This window comes from Malaclemys terrapin, chromosome 5, assembly GCF_027887155.1.
Source record: "Malaclemys terrapin pileata isolate rMalTer1 chromosome 5, rMalTer1.hap1, whole genome shotgun sequence".
Taxonomy (NCBI): domain Eukaryota; kingdom Metazoa; phylum Chordata; order Testudines; family Emydidae; genus Malaclemys; species Malaclemys terrapin.
In genome coordinates, this window is record NC_071509.1 from 72,701,135 (window position 1) to 72,719,298 (window position 18,164).

Genomic DNA, 18,164 nt, shown 5'->3' on the forward strand with positions numbered 1-18,164 from the left:
CATCAAACTCCACGAAGCTGTGGACCACATCTGGCCATGCATGGCACCAAATGCCATTCATAAATTGCACAGTGACCTCCTCCCACAATGCGTCAATGTTTTCCACGCCGTTCAAGATGCTGTAAGACTACCAAAACTCTTTACACTGGGCTTTCCTTCACCTCCCATCTCCTTAATCAGCATGGAGAATGTCCTTTGTAGGTAATAAGGCTTGAATGTGACCAGCGGACGCCAGTACTGTACAATAGGAGAACATGTTCCAATTAACATTGGTCCCAATCCGTGTAAATGATGGATATGTGGATCAGGACCAACATAAATTGGAACACGTTCCCTTACTGATGATCGACGGATATCCGAAACAATGGATAAGGGGGAGATGTATATGGGAACTTCCTATAATAAAATTAAGTGAGGTTAGTTCTTATGCTATTAAAATCACTTATTTTCTCAATTTTAATTGGGTGGAGAGAATGTTCCTTTCATTTGAACCATTAAGAAAAAGTAGATATTCTGTTAATACTCGTCTCTACATACAATATACTGAGCTTGGGAGTCTCACTGGGCCATTTAGGGTATGTCTACACTGCAATAAAAAACCCAAGGCTGGCCCTGTCAGCTGACTTGCTCTTACAGGGCTTGGGCTGAAGGGTTATAAAATGACAATGTGGATGTCTGGAACTGGGCTGAAGGCTGGGCTCTGAGACTCTTCTCCATCTTGTGAGGTCCCTCCCAGAGCCCAGACACCTACACTGCAATTATATAGACCTGCCCCCAACTCAGCTGATTGCGTCAGTCGCGGGTATTTAGTGTAGATATACCCTTAGTATCTTTTTTGCTGCAACCTCCTATTCCCTGGACTTCCTACCTTTCATTTCTTCCTCCTCTTGGTCTAGCCAAAATTCTGCTATCAATATAATCTTCCTCTTTTGCTGTTCCGATTATATCCCGATCCTTCTCTGGCTTCTACATACTTTCTGCATCAAGTGCAAGCTCCTAGTCCTCACTTCAAAAAACTATACACAAATCTTCTTTCCTCCTATATCTTGCCTTCATCGTCCACTATACCTCTTCCCATTTCTGCCCAGGCTTCTGTCAAATGATCCCAATTGTCTCCTTTGCCTATATATAACTTTGTGCCTTCTTTCAGTGCCTCTTCTTGCACCTAAAACAGCTTCCCTAATAACATATTTGTTCGCCAAATGTCTTCAGTCAGCTTTTGGGCAACAAGGTTTAGATTTTTGGCCAGATAACTTTCGGAAGGAATGGGTATACATTATCACCCATTTTGTTCTATATTGCATTTTACTCACTTGTGACTTTAAAATATAAGCTCTTTTTCTTATTGTCTTCCTGATATTTACATTAGCAATGCACTAGGATTACAAGTTTTTTCGCATACCTTTGGTCTTTATATTTTATGCTGATAACTCTGGGAGCCTGCTGAGCATATGTCAAAGAAGTACCATATATACTCGTTCATAAGCCAAATTTTTTTTAGTAAAAAAGGGATGCACCAGAGAAGGGGGTCGGCTTATGAATGGGTATAGAGAGAGGTGGACACAGCCCCTCCCCCCAACAGAGGGAGCAAGGAGAGGAAGCACAGTCAGAAGAGACAGAAGGGAAGAGACGGGGCCAAAGTCTCTCTGCTTCTGGCCACGCTGCTCTCCCCACAGCCTCCAAAGCAGCTGCAGCTCTGGGGCTGGCAGGCTGTAGCTGTGCCTCTCAGCCCCGGCCCCCAGAGCAGGCTGTGGCCGCACCACCCGGCCCCCCAGAGCATGATGCGGCCGTGCCGCCTGGCTCAGCTCACTGGAACATGCTGCGGCCGCGCCACCCAGTCTGGCCCGCCGGAACATGCTGTGGCCGCGCTGCCCAGACTGCCGGAGCAGCTCCAGCCAGGCCAGAGACATCCTCCCCTGCCCTCCCCAGATAAGGAGGGAAAGGATGGGATGGGGAGTGTGGGGGTCCCGGGCTAGGGGTGGAGGTTACAGGGGTTACTCCCAACTCCCAGATTCTGCCCCCCCAAAAAATTTCCCCACCAGTTGCTGTCCTGGCCCGTCAGGGTAAGCAGCTGGCACACCGGGACACTTTGTTTATTTAGGTTTACCTCCGTGCCTGCGGATGCTCAAGGTTAACAAACCATCTCGGCTCACCAGCGGCTTATCCTGATGGCCCGGGAGCCAAAGTTTGCTGACCCCAGAATTATAGGGACGGCTTATGAATAGGTTATAAAAAATTTCCATTTTTACTTATCCATCTTGGGAAGTCGGCTTATAAGCGAACCGACTTATGATCGAGTATATACGGTAGTTTATTGTGTGTTTGTAGATAATTCATAGTGCATTTGTAACTATTCTGGAACTTATTTTGTTAAAAAAAGGCTTAGCAATACAAGATCTCAACTGCAGTACTTTATTGTGTATTTACTGAGAAGTTGGCCTTTTGTGCATGTGAATTATAGGATATATGGGTTACTGATGTGTGATTAGCAAAGTTTTGCTGGAAAATAAATACTCAGAGGCTTCACTGTAGCATTCTGTGCTGCCACCTTGGAGGGAAGTCATGCTTTCTCAATGACTGGGATTATTTATTCTCCAACTCAGTAGCTGAATCAGCTTTTGGAATGCTGTCACATCACCTATGGAATGATAGGGGGCATCAAAATGAGCACTCTAATCTGAATGTCTATCAGGCAGTTGTGCTTACAGTCCTTCACTATATAGTTGTGATACAGACAACATGGCCGCCACATTAGAAAACTGGACCAGTTCCCTATGCACGGTCTTCAATCTGTTTGCAGGGTCAATTGGTGGGACAAGATTCACACTATCAAAATCCTTTATCATTGCCTGATGTCTGGCACTCAAAGCATACTTGTGAAAGCTCAGCTGCATTGATCTGGGAATCTTGTTGAGATGGCCAACTCAAGAATACTCAAGGCCATATTTTATAGTCTGCTTCAGAAAGGTGTTCCAATGTATCAATGTGGGGGGAGAAATTAAGGATGTTATGGACCCCCTGCTAAGAAGTCACACGTATGGTTGTCCCTGAATTAGGATCTATCACCTAATTAATCTCAGTGCAAATAAGGATAAGAGACAAAATAAAGTAAACTAAAAAGGGGATTTAACATAAGGTAAATATATGGACAAATATGTCAGTTGCTTGCATGGGCATGAAGCCCAGAACCCTCCCTCTCTACAAATGAGGGACAAAGGTATTTATACTTTACAGATCAAAGTTCACCTAATCGTCTGTCTCGGCCTCTAGATGTTGGATCCGGACCTACCACTGTGCTTGGGAATGACAGGCGGCGCAGGAGGGACTCGGACCTTTGATAACTGCTGGACCAGGACTAGGACTACGACCAGGATCACTTCTCAGGTAAGTGGCTGTATCTCTCAGACATCTTCCGTCTGTTCTTGATCCAATGACGCGAACGTGAGCTGCCGCTAGGGAGAACAGCACTCTAAAGCCTGCGTGTGTGGCTTTTATATCCTCTAGTCCAGAGGTTCTTAAACTGTGGTGGTCCGCAAGCTCTATTCAGGTAGTCCGCGGATAGTTCCTTCTAAAGTGAGCACCTGTGCAGCCATACACAAGAGAATGAAGGGCTGCCCACCTAATTAGTGGAGCCACACAAGCATGGCTCCACTAATTAGGTGCCTGGACCCTAGAGAAGATGCACATGTAAGGTGAGGTGGTGGCCTTGGCGGTGGGGAGGGGGGAGATAGAGGGTCGGTGGGAGGGGGCAGTGGGGTGAGGTGGGGGAAATAGGAGGTAGGTGGGAGGGCAATAGGATGACAAGAGGAGGTAGGGGGAATTTGGGACATGCAGGGCTGCGGCAGCCAGAGAAAAAGAGGTAACTTTCTCCAGCTCCAGGGCTGCGGTTGCCAGGGAGAGAACCCCGTCCTTCCCAGCCCAGCTCAGCGGCTGCCACAGCAGAGGCAAAGAGACTACTGATATTAAAATATGAGTTGTGTGCTTTTATTTGTAGAACAAAAACACATTTATTATTTAGGATTTTTATATAGCACTTTTATCCGAAGCACTTTACAATAGCTAGCTAACGGTACAAACAACATTTGGAAAGATCATTAAGTGGTCCAAGACCCTCAGCAACTTTCAAGTGGTCCACAGAAAAAAAAAGTTTGAGAACCACTGCTCTAATCTCTATGCAGATTAATGACCACTTGACCAGTCCTTTTCCCGCCTTTCCACAAAAGAGTGCCAAACTCAAACTAAAGGGTACCAAAGTTCCAAAGAGAAGGGCAGCCAACATGGCTACCAAACAACAACTACTAGACACCATTCAAGATGGTGATTTTAACAAATTTTTGACATTACCATTTCCCAGGTAAGTAATACTGTTCTGTGGCGATGGGCGAGCGACAAAGCAACAGGTGTGGATACACTGGGAGTTGTAGCCGCAGACCTGCACATAGGCAGCTCAGGCATAATGGTCGTTCCTCACTGACCGAAGCAGCAGTGGAGCTCAGCATCTTCTTGAGCGACTGAGCAGCCCTATTCAGGATTGCACTGCTTACCTCCATAGAATGAGGAGGGAGCTAGAAAAGGTGCCCTAAACATTGCCTGCTTCACCTAACACTGGCCAGCATAAAAGCGGTAGAACAAAAACAAAAACCTTAGAGTGACACCAATCATTATCGGCACATGGAATGTGCGCACATTACTGGACAACATCACGGCAGACAGACCAGAGAGAAGAATAGCACTTGTCGCTAGAGAGCTCACACGCTACAACATTGACATTGCAGCCCTTAGCAAAACTCGCCTTGCTAATGAAGGACAGCTATCTGAGTCAAGCGGTGGCTATACATTCTTTCTGGAGTGGCCGCAGCAGTGATGAGCGTTGCGAATCTGGAGTTGGCTTCGCCATCGAGAATCATCTTGTTCGGAAACTTGCCAGTTCCCCCAAGGGTATGAATGACCGGCTCATGACAATGCAGCTTCCGCTTCAAAAAGGAAAACAAGCTACTTTGATCAGCGCATATGCTCCTACAAATGACCAACCCAGAGGATATGAAGGATAAATTCTATGAAGAACTAGATACTCTGCTATCATCAGTGCACCGCACAGACAGGCTGATTCTGCTTGGCGATTTTAACGCAAGAGTCGGATGCGATGCCGCAGCCTGGGAAGGAGTCATCCGGAAAAATGAAGTGGGGAAGTGTAACAGCAATGGTCTGTTACTGCTGCAAACTTGTGCAGCACATGACCTTCTGATCAGCAATACGGTCTTCCGCCTTCCTACCCGGAACAGGACTTTATGGATGCATCCCCATTCCAAGCACTGGCATTTGATCGATTAAGTCATCATCAGGAGAAGGGATAGACAAGATGTCAGGGTTACAAAAGCTATGTGTGGCGCTGACTATTGGACGGATAATAGGCTCATAGTGTCCAAAATGAAGCTCTGTATCATGCCGAAGAGATGACCACAAGGCTGTAAGGCTTTCAAAAGGATCAACGTGTTGAAGCTGAAGAACAGCCACATCACTGAAAATCTAGCAGAAGACTTAGAGAATGAACTTGCTGATCTTCGTATTGAGGATGACGCTGAGAAAGACTGGGAGCGATTCCACAACACTGTCCATACAGCTGCATCGAAGGCACTGGGGCCCTCCACATGCAGACGGCAAGACTGGTTTGACGAAAATGATGCAGAAATCCAGGTCTTACTTGCTGAGAAGCACCGCCTGCATCATGCATATCAAAACGATCCATCCTCAGTGGCAAAGACGACCGCCTTTATCAACGCTCACAGAACAGTACAGAACCAACTGCACAAAATGCGGGAATTGTGGCTGAGCGCCAAAGCAGATGAAATACAGGCATATGCGGACAGGAACGACTATAAGCAGTTTTATGAAGCCCTTAACACACTCTATGGTCCACAGTCTTCTGGGAGCTTTCCCCTCCTGAACTCTGATGGTACTGTGCTCCTTACAGAAAAGACGCAGATTCTCCAGAGATGGGCTTAACACTTTGAAGCAATTCTCAATCGCTCAGTATGAGGCCATTGACAAGATGCCCCAGGTTGCAGTCAATGACTCCATGGATGCTTCACCAGAAGAGGACGAAGTGAAGAAAGCTATCAATCAGCTATCAAGTGGCAAAGCCCCAGGGTCAGATGCCATACCAGCAGAGGTGTACAAAGTCGGTGGACCCGTGCTGCTACGGAAGCTCACTGAGCTGTTTCAGTCCTTCTGGAAGCAGGGAACCATTCCACAAGAATTTAGTGACGCGTCCATCTTGCACCTCTATAAGAGGAAGGGCAATCGCCAGGCATGCGACAATCACCATGGAATCTCACTGCTTTCTACAGCAGAGAAAGTTCTTGCACGGGTTCTGTTGAACCAATTGATCACTCACCTGGAGAAGGGCTTACTGCCAGAATCACAGTGTGGCTTCCGCGAGGGACGAGGGACTATTGACATGATCTTCGTTGTGCGTCAGCTACAGGAGAAATGTCAAGAGCAGAATCGTGAACTCTACACAACTTTTGTGGACCTCACGAAAGCATTTGACTCTGTCAGTTGCCAGGGCCTATGGAGGATCATGTCGAAATTTGGCTGTCCAGACAGATTTATACGAATGGTAGGTCAATTTCATCCCCGTATGATGGCTCGTGTCCTGGATGATGGTGAAACATCTGAGGCCTTCCCAGTCACCAATGGCGTCAAGCAAGGGTGTGTTTTAACACCCACTTTGTTTAGCATGATATTCTCTGCCACTTTGACTGATGCCTTTCAACTCTGCACTGAAGGAGTAGGCCTGAAGTATAGAACTGACGGGAAACTATTTAATCTGAGGCGATTGCATGCCATCACCAAGGTGAAGGAAACTGTATTTCGAGACTTTCTCTTTGCTGATGATTGTGCTCTGAATGCTAGTACAGAGCCAGAAATGCAAGCCAGTATGGACAAGTTTTCAACTGCATGCAATAACTTCGGTCTCACCATTAACATCAAGAAGACTGAGGTCATGCACCAGCCAGCTCCCCACGCTTCGTACTCAGAACCGTCCATCACTGTAAATGGACAGAGACTTCAGACAGTGGACCACTTGACGTACCTGGGCAGTACCCTTTCCCGAGCAGTGTCAATCGATGATGAAGTGAACTGCAGAATTGCTAAAGACAGCTCTGCATTTGCGCTCCAACGTTTGGGAACGTCGAGGGATCAACAAAGCTGAAGGTCTACCGAGCAGTGGTGCTTCCAACTCTGCTGTACGCCTGCGAGACGTGGACTGTCTATTGGAGTCATCCACGAAGGCTCAATCACTTCCACATTTCCGGTCTGCGAAAGCTTCTAAAAATCAGATGGCAGGACAAAGTACCCGATACTGATGTCCTTACTAGAGCCAGTCTGCCGTCAGTTTACACATTGCTGATGAGAGCCCAGACCAGGTGGGCTGGACATGTTGTGAGAATGTCAGATGAACGCATTCCTAAACAGCTCTTCTACGGAGAACTCACTCAGGGAAAGCGTTCCCATGGAGGACAAAAGAAGTGGTTCAAGGACACGCTGAAGACCTCTTTGAAGTCCTTCGAGATCAACACCGCCACATGGGAAACCTTCGCACTGAACCGTTCAGCATGGCACAGCCTCATTCACACAGGCAGTAATACCTCTGAGGCGAGGCATATTGCTGAGGCTGAAAAAAAGCATGAGCTGCGAAAGTCCAGAGCTGCTCGTACACCATTGACAGTGCCATTATATGTCTGCCCGACATGTGACAGGACGTTCCACACCCGAATCGGACTGATCAGTCATCTCCGGACACACAGAGTCCGGTCATTGAAAGAATGAGTTGTTGAGGTCTTCATCGATAACGATGGACGAACATCAATACAAGATACCACATAGACATGAATCAGAGCATGCATATTAAAACAAATACATGAATAATACTGTAAAAAAAAAAAAAAAAAAAGGCACCTGTTCTCATGGTGACCATTGCACAAACTATAAAGACACAATGAAGTCAAACTTGGACGCATATCAGGTTGACCCCAACGATAGGGAAGCAAAGCGGTGGCAGATCACACCACTCTTCAAAGCGGTTAAAGGTGTATTAACATCTGATGTGAAAAAAGTGAAAAGAGCAAAGCAAGGATACAACAGCATGCAATGGTCATGGACAATCTTGCCTATCCCACTTGGAACTGTGCTTGTGGTTCCTGCATTGGTCTGACCTTGCATATGTGTGTTCACCAACAGCGTTGCTAAATCCTCATATGTCAACATCAGCGTGAGACTCAATCATCAAAAGCACAAAAAACAGAGATGCTGATGGTCCTGGGAAAGTGCAGAACATGTGATGTAAGCCCTGTCAGCAGAGTAACATGCCAGTGAAAGGAAATGGAGTCACACAATCTATTAAGAATTACCAGTACAACAAGAAACACAGCTCAGCTTCCATTATCCAAACTTTAAACTCCCTATTAAACAAAACAAAATCATGTTTCGTGACATCTCTTACATTGAAAATTCCCTGTTACCTGCAAATCTGATTATATGAGGACATGTAGGTAAACTTGGCTGAATTGCACATAGTTTCACAATCCTCTTGCAACACGCATCTATTAGCCAAATCCATGCCAACCACTTCCAGTTGAACCAGTTATCTTCTCATTTATCTTAATCAAATTCTTCCAGAGAAAAAGCATTTATATATACACCTCTACCCCGATATAACGCGGTCCTTGGGAGCCCCCCCCAAAAATCTTACTGTGTTATAGGTGAGACTGCCTTATATTGGGGTAGGGAGAGGAACCGCTCCCCGCCCCAGCTCACCTCCACTCCCTCCCTAAGCGTGCCGCCACCGCTCCGCTTCTCCCTCTGTCGCTCCTCTTCTCCCCCCGTCCCTCCCTTCCAGGCTGCCACGCCAAACAGCTGATTAACGCGGCAAGCCTGGGATGGCAAAGAAGTGCAGCTGCAGTGCGCTTGTGGGAGGAGGCAGAGGTGGAGCGATGAGCTGGGGCAGGGGGGCCCACAGCAAGTAAGGGGGGAGCACAGAGGAACGGTTTGTGGTAACACGAATTTGGATATAATGAGGTAAAGCAGCCCCGCCCCCCGGGAGCACTGCTTTACAGTGTTATATCCGAATTCACGTTATATCGGGGTAGAGGTGTATAATTTCTTCATTAGTTGCCATGGGTCTGCATTCAGTTGTACAATTGGTGCCACTTGGATGCAAGGTGGGACAAACCAAAGGGAAACAGATCAAGGAAAAATTGTTAAATCTCTGGTGAAAAATCCATTGAGTCACCATTGCCTTGATTTGCTTTATTCACGGTTTTAAACTCGTATCTGTTTTTATACATCTGTGTGCAAACCATTAATTTTCTCTGCTTCATTCTCTCATCTTAAACTACTACTTTAAACAACATGCCCCCTTAAAATGCTTATGACTTGTGAATCCACTACATAGTATTACCTGTCAATAAGAAGTGCCTCCACCACATTGCATGATCTGTTATCTATGGAGACAAATTTTAGATAACAGACAGGAGCTGAAGCAGCAGACTGACATTTACATTGAACCAGTTGCCGGAGAAAACTGACTAGCACTGCATGATATTGTGAAGAGAAGTAAAACAAAACACCGGACCTACTAAAGCTGTAATTTTTCCCCCTGGACTTTTGTCTGTGGTTCTAGGTTCAAAGATGCAAGTTTGCCACAACCAAAGAGATGCCATACTACTAGTCTCTGCAAAATTAGAGATCATGTATGACAAGGTAGTATATTTGGAGAGAGGAGGGAAATCTTCACTAGTAAACATTCAATTTCCAGGAAAAATTTGTGAGGCATTCTACTGGCAAATGGAAGATTTACTTTTGAAAACACTATAACCAAAACAAACAGTGACTGGTGTGTACTATATTCTTTATGCAGTTTAAAAATGAACAAGTCTTCAAAAGGTCCCTACCTCCTCCTCATGGAATTTTCTTTTGGAGACCTATATTCAGAACTGTTTCAACTTTCAATAAGATCTGCACTACTATCCAGCTAGCTCAGGAACAGTTGGGTGTGTTTTCATCGCATGTTCTGGTTTAGCTGAAATTCTGGAAAAAGCCACCTGCTGAAAAAGCAAAAAATATAGATACAAAAAAGAGTGCTAGGCCTAACTAGGTAGTGGACTCTGGAAGCAGATACATCTTATTTACAGAACAACAAGTTTTTGATTCTGGACAATGTGTGCCTTTTTATGTTTGAGAAATAAATGTTTCTGAAATGAACTACATAGTATACTGTACTTTTTTGTTTCATATCATAAAAGCTTATGGGTTATCTGGGGATGGGAGGTTCATGTTGAGGAACAATCTTAGAAACCATGAACAGAAGAGGAAGAAAAGCAATTTCTATTTAAAACACCTGCAATTCACAGCTGCCCAATTGATTTAATCAAAGCATGTATTTTCCACCTAATTTTCTGTTCAGAACAAAATTACATGTTCTGATGGGACTTTTAAGTCCAGAATAGAGAAAAAGAGGCCTTCCAACTTTGCTCAGCCAGCAGCACAGCCCAGTAACTTTATTAATGTACATTTGATACACAGTAGCTCATGCTCTAGACAGAAACACCATTACCTGACTACTAATAAAACAATCACAAGGGGACAAACTTTCCTGTACTGTCACGTTGCAGAAGATCCTGTGCTCATATACATATACTGTTCACATACAGTGTGTGTAGCGCAAACTATAGTATGTGATACTAAAAAAGAAATGGGAATGACAGTCAGTTACTGACAACTTTAGTATCCAAATATAGACTAGGAGTTCTAGTTCTAGTCCCAGATGTAAATTCTGTGACTCACTTTGGGTTTTTTTTTTTTTACTTCACAATAGGGATGAGAGGCTTAGTACATTAATGTTTGTAAAAGTCTGAGATCTTCAGAAGATGGTACAGAAATGAAAGGTGTATTATACACACAAAATAACCTATTTACAGAATACAGGTAGCCTTAAAGTTATTTTATTGTTTGTATTCTAATAGAGTCTAGAAGACAGAATCAGGAATCAGATCCCCATTCTGCTACGCAATGTTATATACACAGACCTCTGCAAAAAGATGTCACAAACAGCTTATATAATTTAGTAAGAACTTGCAATCAGCAAATTGCTAAGTAAGGAAGCATACTGGAGATAAATACTAATCTTGGTTTCAAATTTTTCCAATATTTCATCTCATCTAATGTTTATTAACTTCTCTACTTCCCGGAAGCAGGACCCACAGCCCTCCTCCCCCCAACCCCAGCCCACCACCTTTTTTTTGGGTCCTATGATCACAGGGGTGTGAACAAGCCACTGCACCTTGAATCAAAGAACACTAGTACTTGTGGCGCCTTAGAGGCTAACAAATTTATTTGAGCATAAGCTTTCGTGGTCTTGAATGGTTTCTTAGGCCTTGCTACACTGGCGCTGTACAGCGCTGCAACTTGCTGCGCTCAGGGGTGTGAAAAAACACCCCCCTGAGCGCGGCGAGTACAGCGCGGTAAAGCACCAGTGTCATCAGTGCCTGCAACGCTGCACGCTCGCTCGCAGCGCTGCAAGCTACTCCCCTCGGAGAGGTGGAGTACATACAGCGCTGCGAGAGCTGCTGCGGCAGCGCTGTGAAATCCCGAGTGTAGCCAATGCCTTAGAATATGTGCTAACTACTTATGCTAAACTGTTGGATTGACTTCGTATTTAGTTGTGACATTCTGAGTACCTTTCCCAGACCTGAGGAAGAGCTCTGTGTAGCTTGAAAGCTTGTCTCTCTCATCAACAGAAGTAGGTCCAATAGAAGCTACTACCTCATCTACCTTGTCTCTCTAATATCCTGGGATCGACATGGCTACATACAACAATACTGCATACTGTTTATTAATAAACATGTGCAAAGTGTAATGTAGAACTGAGAATTTTGAAGCTCTAGTTACACTTCAGTTGAGACTGTGTAGGGCTGCAGAGTTCATATCCAACGCACTCAATTCAGGAACATACACAGTCTGATTTATTTGGGGTTTGTCCTGCTTTGAGCAGGGGGTTGGACTAGACCTCCCGAAGTCTCTTTCGACCCTAATCTTGTATGATTCTATGTTTAGAGGGCAGAAAAAAAGGCAATTTATGACTGCACTAGGAAACTGATTGCTTGAACCTTCCACTTTCATTTAAGTTTAACCTACAAACCTAAACAATCTACAATCTCGTTTGTATGCAGTGTTCTAGTACTACCTCACCCACCTTCTCACTCTACAATCTTTTTTAGAATTTATTAACTGTTGATGTAACCCAAACCTGCTTGGTGTGGTGCTCTATTCCCCTCTAGTGGCACCTAGACCATCTAGAGATTGATGCGTGCGTTATAGCCTTTGCTAAAAGCCACATAGCTTTTAACTCATGCAGTAGAGGCTCATACATTTAGCTCCAGAGGTTACAGGTTCAATCCTGCACACTGATGACCAGAGTCTGTTGGTGTTACATTTTGTGTTGGTGTCAATGTAACTGAGGCTATGTCTACACAACAGCTATGTCAGCTAAGGGTGTGATCCCTGACAGACATAGCAGTCCCATCGGTTGCCCCTAGCGTAAACACAGTTATAACAGTAAAAGTGTACTTTTACCAGTACAGCTTTCTTCATTTAAAGATGGTTGAATGAGCTATATTAGTAAAAGCACATCTCTGCTGTTATAAACTATATTCACACCAGGAGGGCTTTGCTTGTATGGAATATGTATATTAGTAAAGCACTCCTAACATAGACATGGCTTTAGTGTCCACAAGAGAATGCATCCACATCTGTGGCAGAGAAAAACCTAACAAACACAGTCTGAATCTTGTATAATCAGTTATCCTAATTTGTATGTGATTTTCTTAGTTACATAACAGCTGTGGCTGAAGAATTATTATATGACATTTTATTATTTGGAGGAGTAGAATGATCATATTTAAAAGTCACAAACTATTTTATCTATGTTACTATCACCCCGTAGGCACTGTGCCAATATAGCGCTGTAGTGCAGACTTGCCCTATGATTCACATTCAGTCAGCTGCTGTGCCAGAAACTTTGCTACAGAATTTAGGTCCAGCTGGCTGTAGAGTAAACTGAGCCTTTAGCATAGGTTTTGAGCGCGCTTGTCTTCACAAAAACTATATTTGGGGCAAAGGCTGAGAATATTATGCATTCTGTCTTCTAATTTATATTTCCCTTACTTGAGTGTTTAACAGAATAATCTTCACATTGCATCAAGTTATCAATTCTGGAGACTCCAGCTTATATTCAGAAAATTCTAATTCTTCTAGTGAAAAAAACCTAGATTTTACAAACTCTTGCAATGTAATGAAGTATTTTAGTAACATGGATACATATATTTTGCAATACAAATTAAATATGGTTTTTAAGTGGCATTGTCCATTTAACAAATAGGAGAATGCATTTCCTCCTGCATGCTTTGAGATGCTGACACAGATGGTATAATATTTTGTAGCAGCAAATGATACAGATGGTCCCCAACAGCAAATATGTCAAATTCAGAGTACATATATATTAATTCAATTTAAGCAATAACTAACTAACTAGCTAACTAAATGGGGAAAATCCCTAATGCGTCAGCCTAAAGCTATCTGCAGAAGTACTTCTATAGAAAAACGTGCATTTATAAATGTTTTCCATTCCTAAAGAGGCTAGAATATCAGAAGTACCTGCATATCAGCTTATAACATATCCTCTTACTTCTCAGCAGATATTAACTCAAACAGAAAAAAATATAGTAAATGTAATTTCTACAAATAGATAAGCTTTAACAGGCAACAAAAACCAGTTATTTTTTAATCACAGTTGACAAGCCAGTGTTGCTCCAAGGCAGATATGTGATTCAAGGCATCCAAAGCCTACACACATACAGCAACCTAACTCCTTACCCTGTTATAACAGGATTTCTGAGAGAGTTTACCAAGAACTGCCAGTGGTTTTCCTCCACTACCTGTCTCCAGGCACTCAAAAAGGATTCACAGGTTAGTGATGCTTACTGGCCTCCCTAACACCACCATCTTGCAAACCTCACTTGTACCACTAAAGTCAATGAGATTTGTGTGAACAGAATGGCCACAGCATCAGAGTGTAAAATAAATTTACCCGTGTAAGAGTTAAGATTAGTGAAAATGCCACCATATCTGGCCAGATAGTTTATATTTCACCCATCACCATGGTATCTGAACTCCTGTGATAGATGCTTTCAATTGTTAATTATAGAGACAGCAAAGAGTGACAGAATTACCTAAACAAAACTATCCCACAGTATTAGGTATAGAAAAAAGGAGAAATCCATGAGGAGCTGGAGGAATCAATTCAAACCATAAACTGAAAATCAAAAACATGAATCTCTAACACAAAGCTCACTTATACATATAGTTAATCGAAATATTAAGAAAATATCCAGGACGTCACGAAAACGATTTGTAGACAAATCCTAGCCTATGAATTCAAAATGCTTTATAGACATAGGGGTCAAATCCTACATGCCTTACTCACCTGAGCTAGAGAAGACAATATGGGTGTGGTTGGGTAAGGCAAGCAGGATGAGTCCCTTAGTGTTCCCTGTATCGTCTCTATTTTAGCATGCATTCAATACCCAATACAAAGAATTATCAAATAATGAATGTGTATCACCTATCTTATTCTTAAGTACTTAGCTGACTCAGGGATTGAGTATTGATTTCAGTGGTACTACTCATGTGACTAAGGAGAAGCATATGCTTAAAGGTTCTGCTGACTCAGGAGCCTAGTGGTTAAGGGGGCTGAGCCAGAGCTACTGAAGTCAACAGAAAAGTTTGCATTGGCTTCACTGTGGTTTGGACCAGGCTCCTGAATAAAGAAAGCACTTCCTCCCTCCCACCCCCCTGCAATATGTTTTATTTTGTAAAATGGAGGAAAAGTTAAATTCACAAATACAAGCAAACTAAACATTTCAGGCACAATTTAATTTTTTTAAACTCTTAGAAAAAAGGACTGGCTACAAGATTAAAATTGTCCTCATTTTATTTTTTCTTCCTTGTTTTCATTAATTCAGAATAATCACTTGGAAAGATACAGGGTAGCTTTAGGATGATTAGCCATAAACTATGTAATTTAATTCTGTATGGTGGATTCATCTTGCATGCCTGGATTCAATGAACACAAAAACATTTTTAAAAGTTATAATGGAGGGAAGGTAAAGGACAATCCAATTTAAATACCAGAAGCCAGTCTATAAAGGCAGCAGCAGACAAAAAAAAAAACAAAAGCAAAAAGAAAAAGATCAATGAACAAGCCACAATAATGAAGCCATGAAATCCAGCAGGAAGGCACCTGGCTTGATTTTGGCCCTGTCAGAAACAAGATTAGCATGAAGATTTAAATTCACACACCAAGGATATAGAAAGAATAGTAAATAAATACATATTTAGTGTCCCAAAATATTTTGCTGCATACTTAAAGTTTTTCAACTCTGATCAAAAATCCTCCAGGACTGCCAACGACAGCATTTTACCATAAACAAACCATAAGGTATCTATACTTTAACTTTTTGGTAGTGTGACAGGGTCAGGCCAGATGACTACAGGAGAGTGATAGAAGGCAGATATATTAGCCCCAGGTTAAGTAGGTCCCTTTTCCCTGGGTAAGATAACAGGGAAGGTTCCAGAACAATCAGGAACTTTCTGAAAACAATTAAGGCAGACAGGCTGATTAGAACACCTGCAGCCAATCAAGAAGCTGCTAGAATCAATTAAGGCAGGCTAATCAAGGCACCTGGGTTTAAAAAGGAGCTCACTTCAGTTTGTGGTGCGTGTGTGAGGAGCTGGGAGCAAGAGGCGCAAGAAGCTGAGGGTGTGCTGCTGGAGGACTGAGGAGTACAAGCATTATCAAACACCAGGAGGAAGGACCTGTGGTGAGGATAAAGAAGGGGTTTGGAGGAGGCCATGGGGAAGTAGCCCAGGAAGTTGTAACTGTCATGCAGCTGTTACAGGAGGCACTATAGACAGCTGCAATCCACAGGGCCCTGGGCTGGAACCCGGAGTAGAGGGCGGGCCCGGGTTCCCCCCAAACCTCCCAACTCCTGATCAGACACAGGAGGAGTTGACCCGGACTGTGGGTTCCACCAGAGGGGAAGATCTCTGAGGCGAGCAAATCCGCCAATAAGCGCAGGACCCACCAAGGTAGAGGAGGAACTTTGTCACAGTAGTTTATACAAAATATTTTTTTAGTTATAAATGTAAATATCCCAAGAAACTACTAATTCTAATCGAATATGATTATGATAGAAATTCTTGTTCTATTATACTGACGACCAGGATTTTGGCAGTTAAGGTTTGGGTATGTCATTGATAAAATAAACTCATTGCCAGGAAGAAGAATATCAGATACACTCGAGTGTATAAACCCGCAGATCCATTCTGGGTAATTCTTGTGAAGCACTTCGTGAAATTAGATGCTTATCTGCTCTTTAGCCCAATTTAGAGTCAAATTCTGCTATACTAATTATTGATCATGCCTGTTCCAGTGTGCCTTAAGTGAAAACCCTCCTAATCAGACCAAACCGTGGAGAAAAAATAAAATCCTTCTCTGTCTTAAACAAATGAATAAGACCAACAAATTACATTTAAGTATGTGATTAGGATCCCATTTAAACTATAATCCTCACACACAAACCCTGCAAATAAAGTGCAACCTCCAACACAAGTAAGAGCGCCACACTAAGATGCAGTAATCATAAAAAATGAGTAGACCCATTTCTATCTATAGACAAATCTTTTAATAAGATAGGCAACCTTATAAAAATACCTCTAGATGATCTAACACTTTCCATTATAAGCCCTTTGTTTTCAGTTGCTTAGGTCTTTTCCAAACTAACTATCTGGGCAGAAATTTCCATGATGGGTGTCTGCATCAGGCTAAATTTCTTTCAGGAACTTCCGGTAAAACAGTTAAACGATTTTGAAGAATGATATTAGGAAAAAACACATAAAAAAATTCTTACAACCATTTCACTGAGAAACTATTGCCTCTCCATGGACTGGAGCGAGAACTTCAAATTTGACTTGGGGCTGCCTTTCTGTCGTATGAAATTCTGCCCCAACGTGGCCAACTTATGAGCCTCTGGAAAAAAAAAATCACTGTTGGTGATCAGTAAAGACATTTTTAAAAGAGTTTGACACCAAAACTCTCAAAAGGTTTTTCTGGACTGAGCAAACTCCATCCTAAGGATGCAGAAGCTGAGCAGCACTTGGCCTGCAAGTGATGCTCTGGCTGTGGTGCCATGAATTGGAATGGATAATCGTGCTCTCAATGCTCTGCCTGCTATGCCCAGGAAGTGTAGTGGTAAGGGAGACTACCATACTAGAATACAGCGGAGGGCTGGGCACAAAACAAAAGAGAACGACGGGGACAAAGCCAGGGTGAAGGGGAAAAGGGAAGCAATAGGGGTTGGAAAATACGAATCTGTAAAATGAGGACAATAATACTTCCCTACCCCACATAAGTGTTGTGAAGATGAATTCATTCATGTTTCTGAAGACCTCACATCTAGAGTGATGAGTGGGATCACTTCAGTGCCCTTTTACTTGTGCTCATAGCTTTCTTGAGTAGCAGCTGATGGAAGATGAAAATCTCATCTGTTCCAAAGTAGTCTGAATAGAAATTGCAAAGTTCACATTTACAGTTCCCTCTGCTGTTGCTGATGGGACTCTTACAAGCAACAAAGATATTACTGTTCCCATTTTACAAATTAAAACCTGAGGCAAGCAGAGAGACCTGCTGACATTGCTGGAGATACTCGGGTAGGTACAGACACAAAAGAGATTCCTCATTTCTGCCCACAAGGAAAGGTAGAAGCACAATAAAACTTAGACACTGGTGAGTTTCACAGCTGCTGCTCAAATGGGTCAGGCAACAGTAGAACTGACCCGAATCATGGTTTTTACACTCTGTTGCTGATGGATCTCTTCCCCTTGCCAGTGTTTGCTATTCACCACCATAGAGTGCATATTTGCTCTAAATTGAGTAAGAGCTCTGTGTAGCTTGAAAGCTTGTCTATTTCACTAACAGAAGTTGGTTCAATAAAAGATATTACCTTACCCACCTTGTCGCTCTAACTTAGTCATTTAGTGACAAT

At 43.1% G+C, this 18,164-nt stretch overlaps 1 protein-coding gene across 2 annotated transcripts in view; it reads right to left on the reverse strand.

Moving 5' to 3' along the window:
- The window catches only part of CLCN3 (chloride voltage-gated channel 3), a 121,057-nt gene that overhangs the window by 61,846 nt on the left and 41,047 nt on the right, over positions 1 to 18,164 (reverse strand). The window lies entirely within an intron of this gene.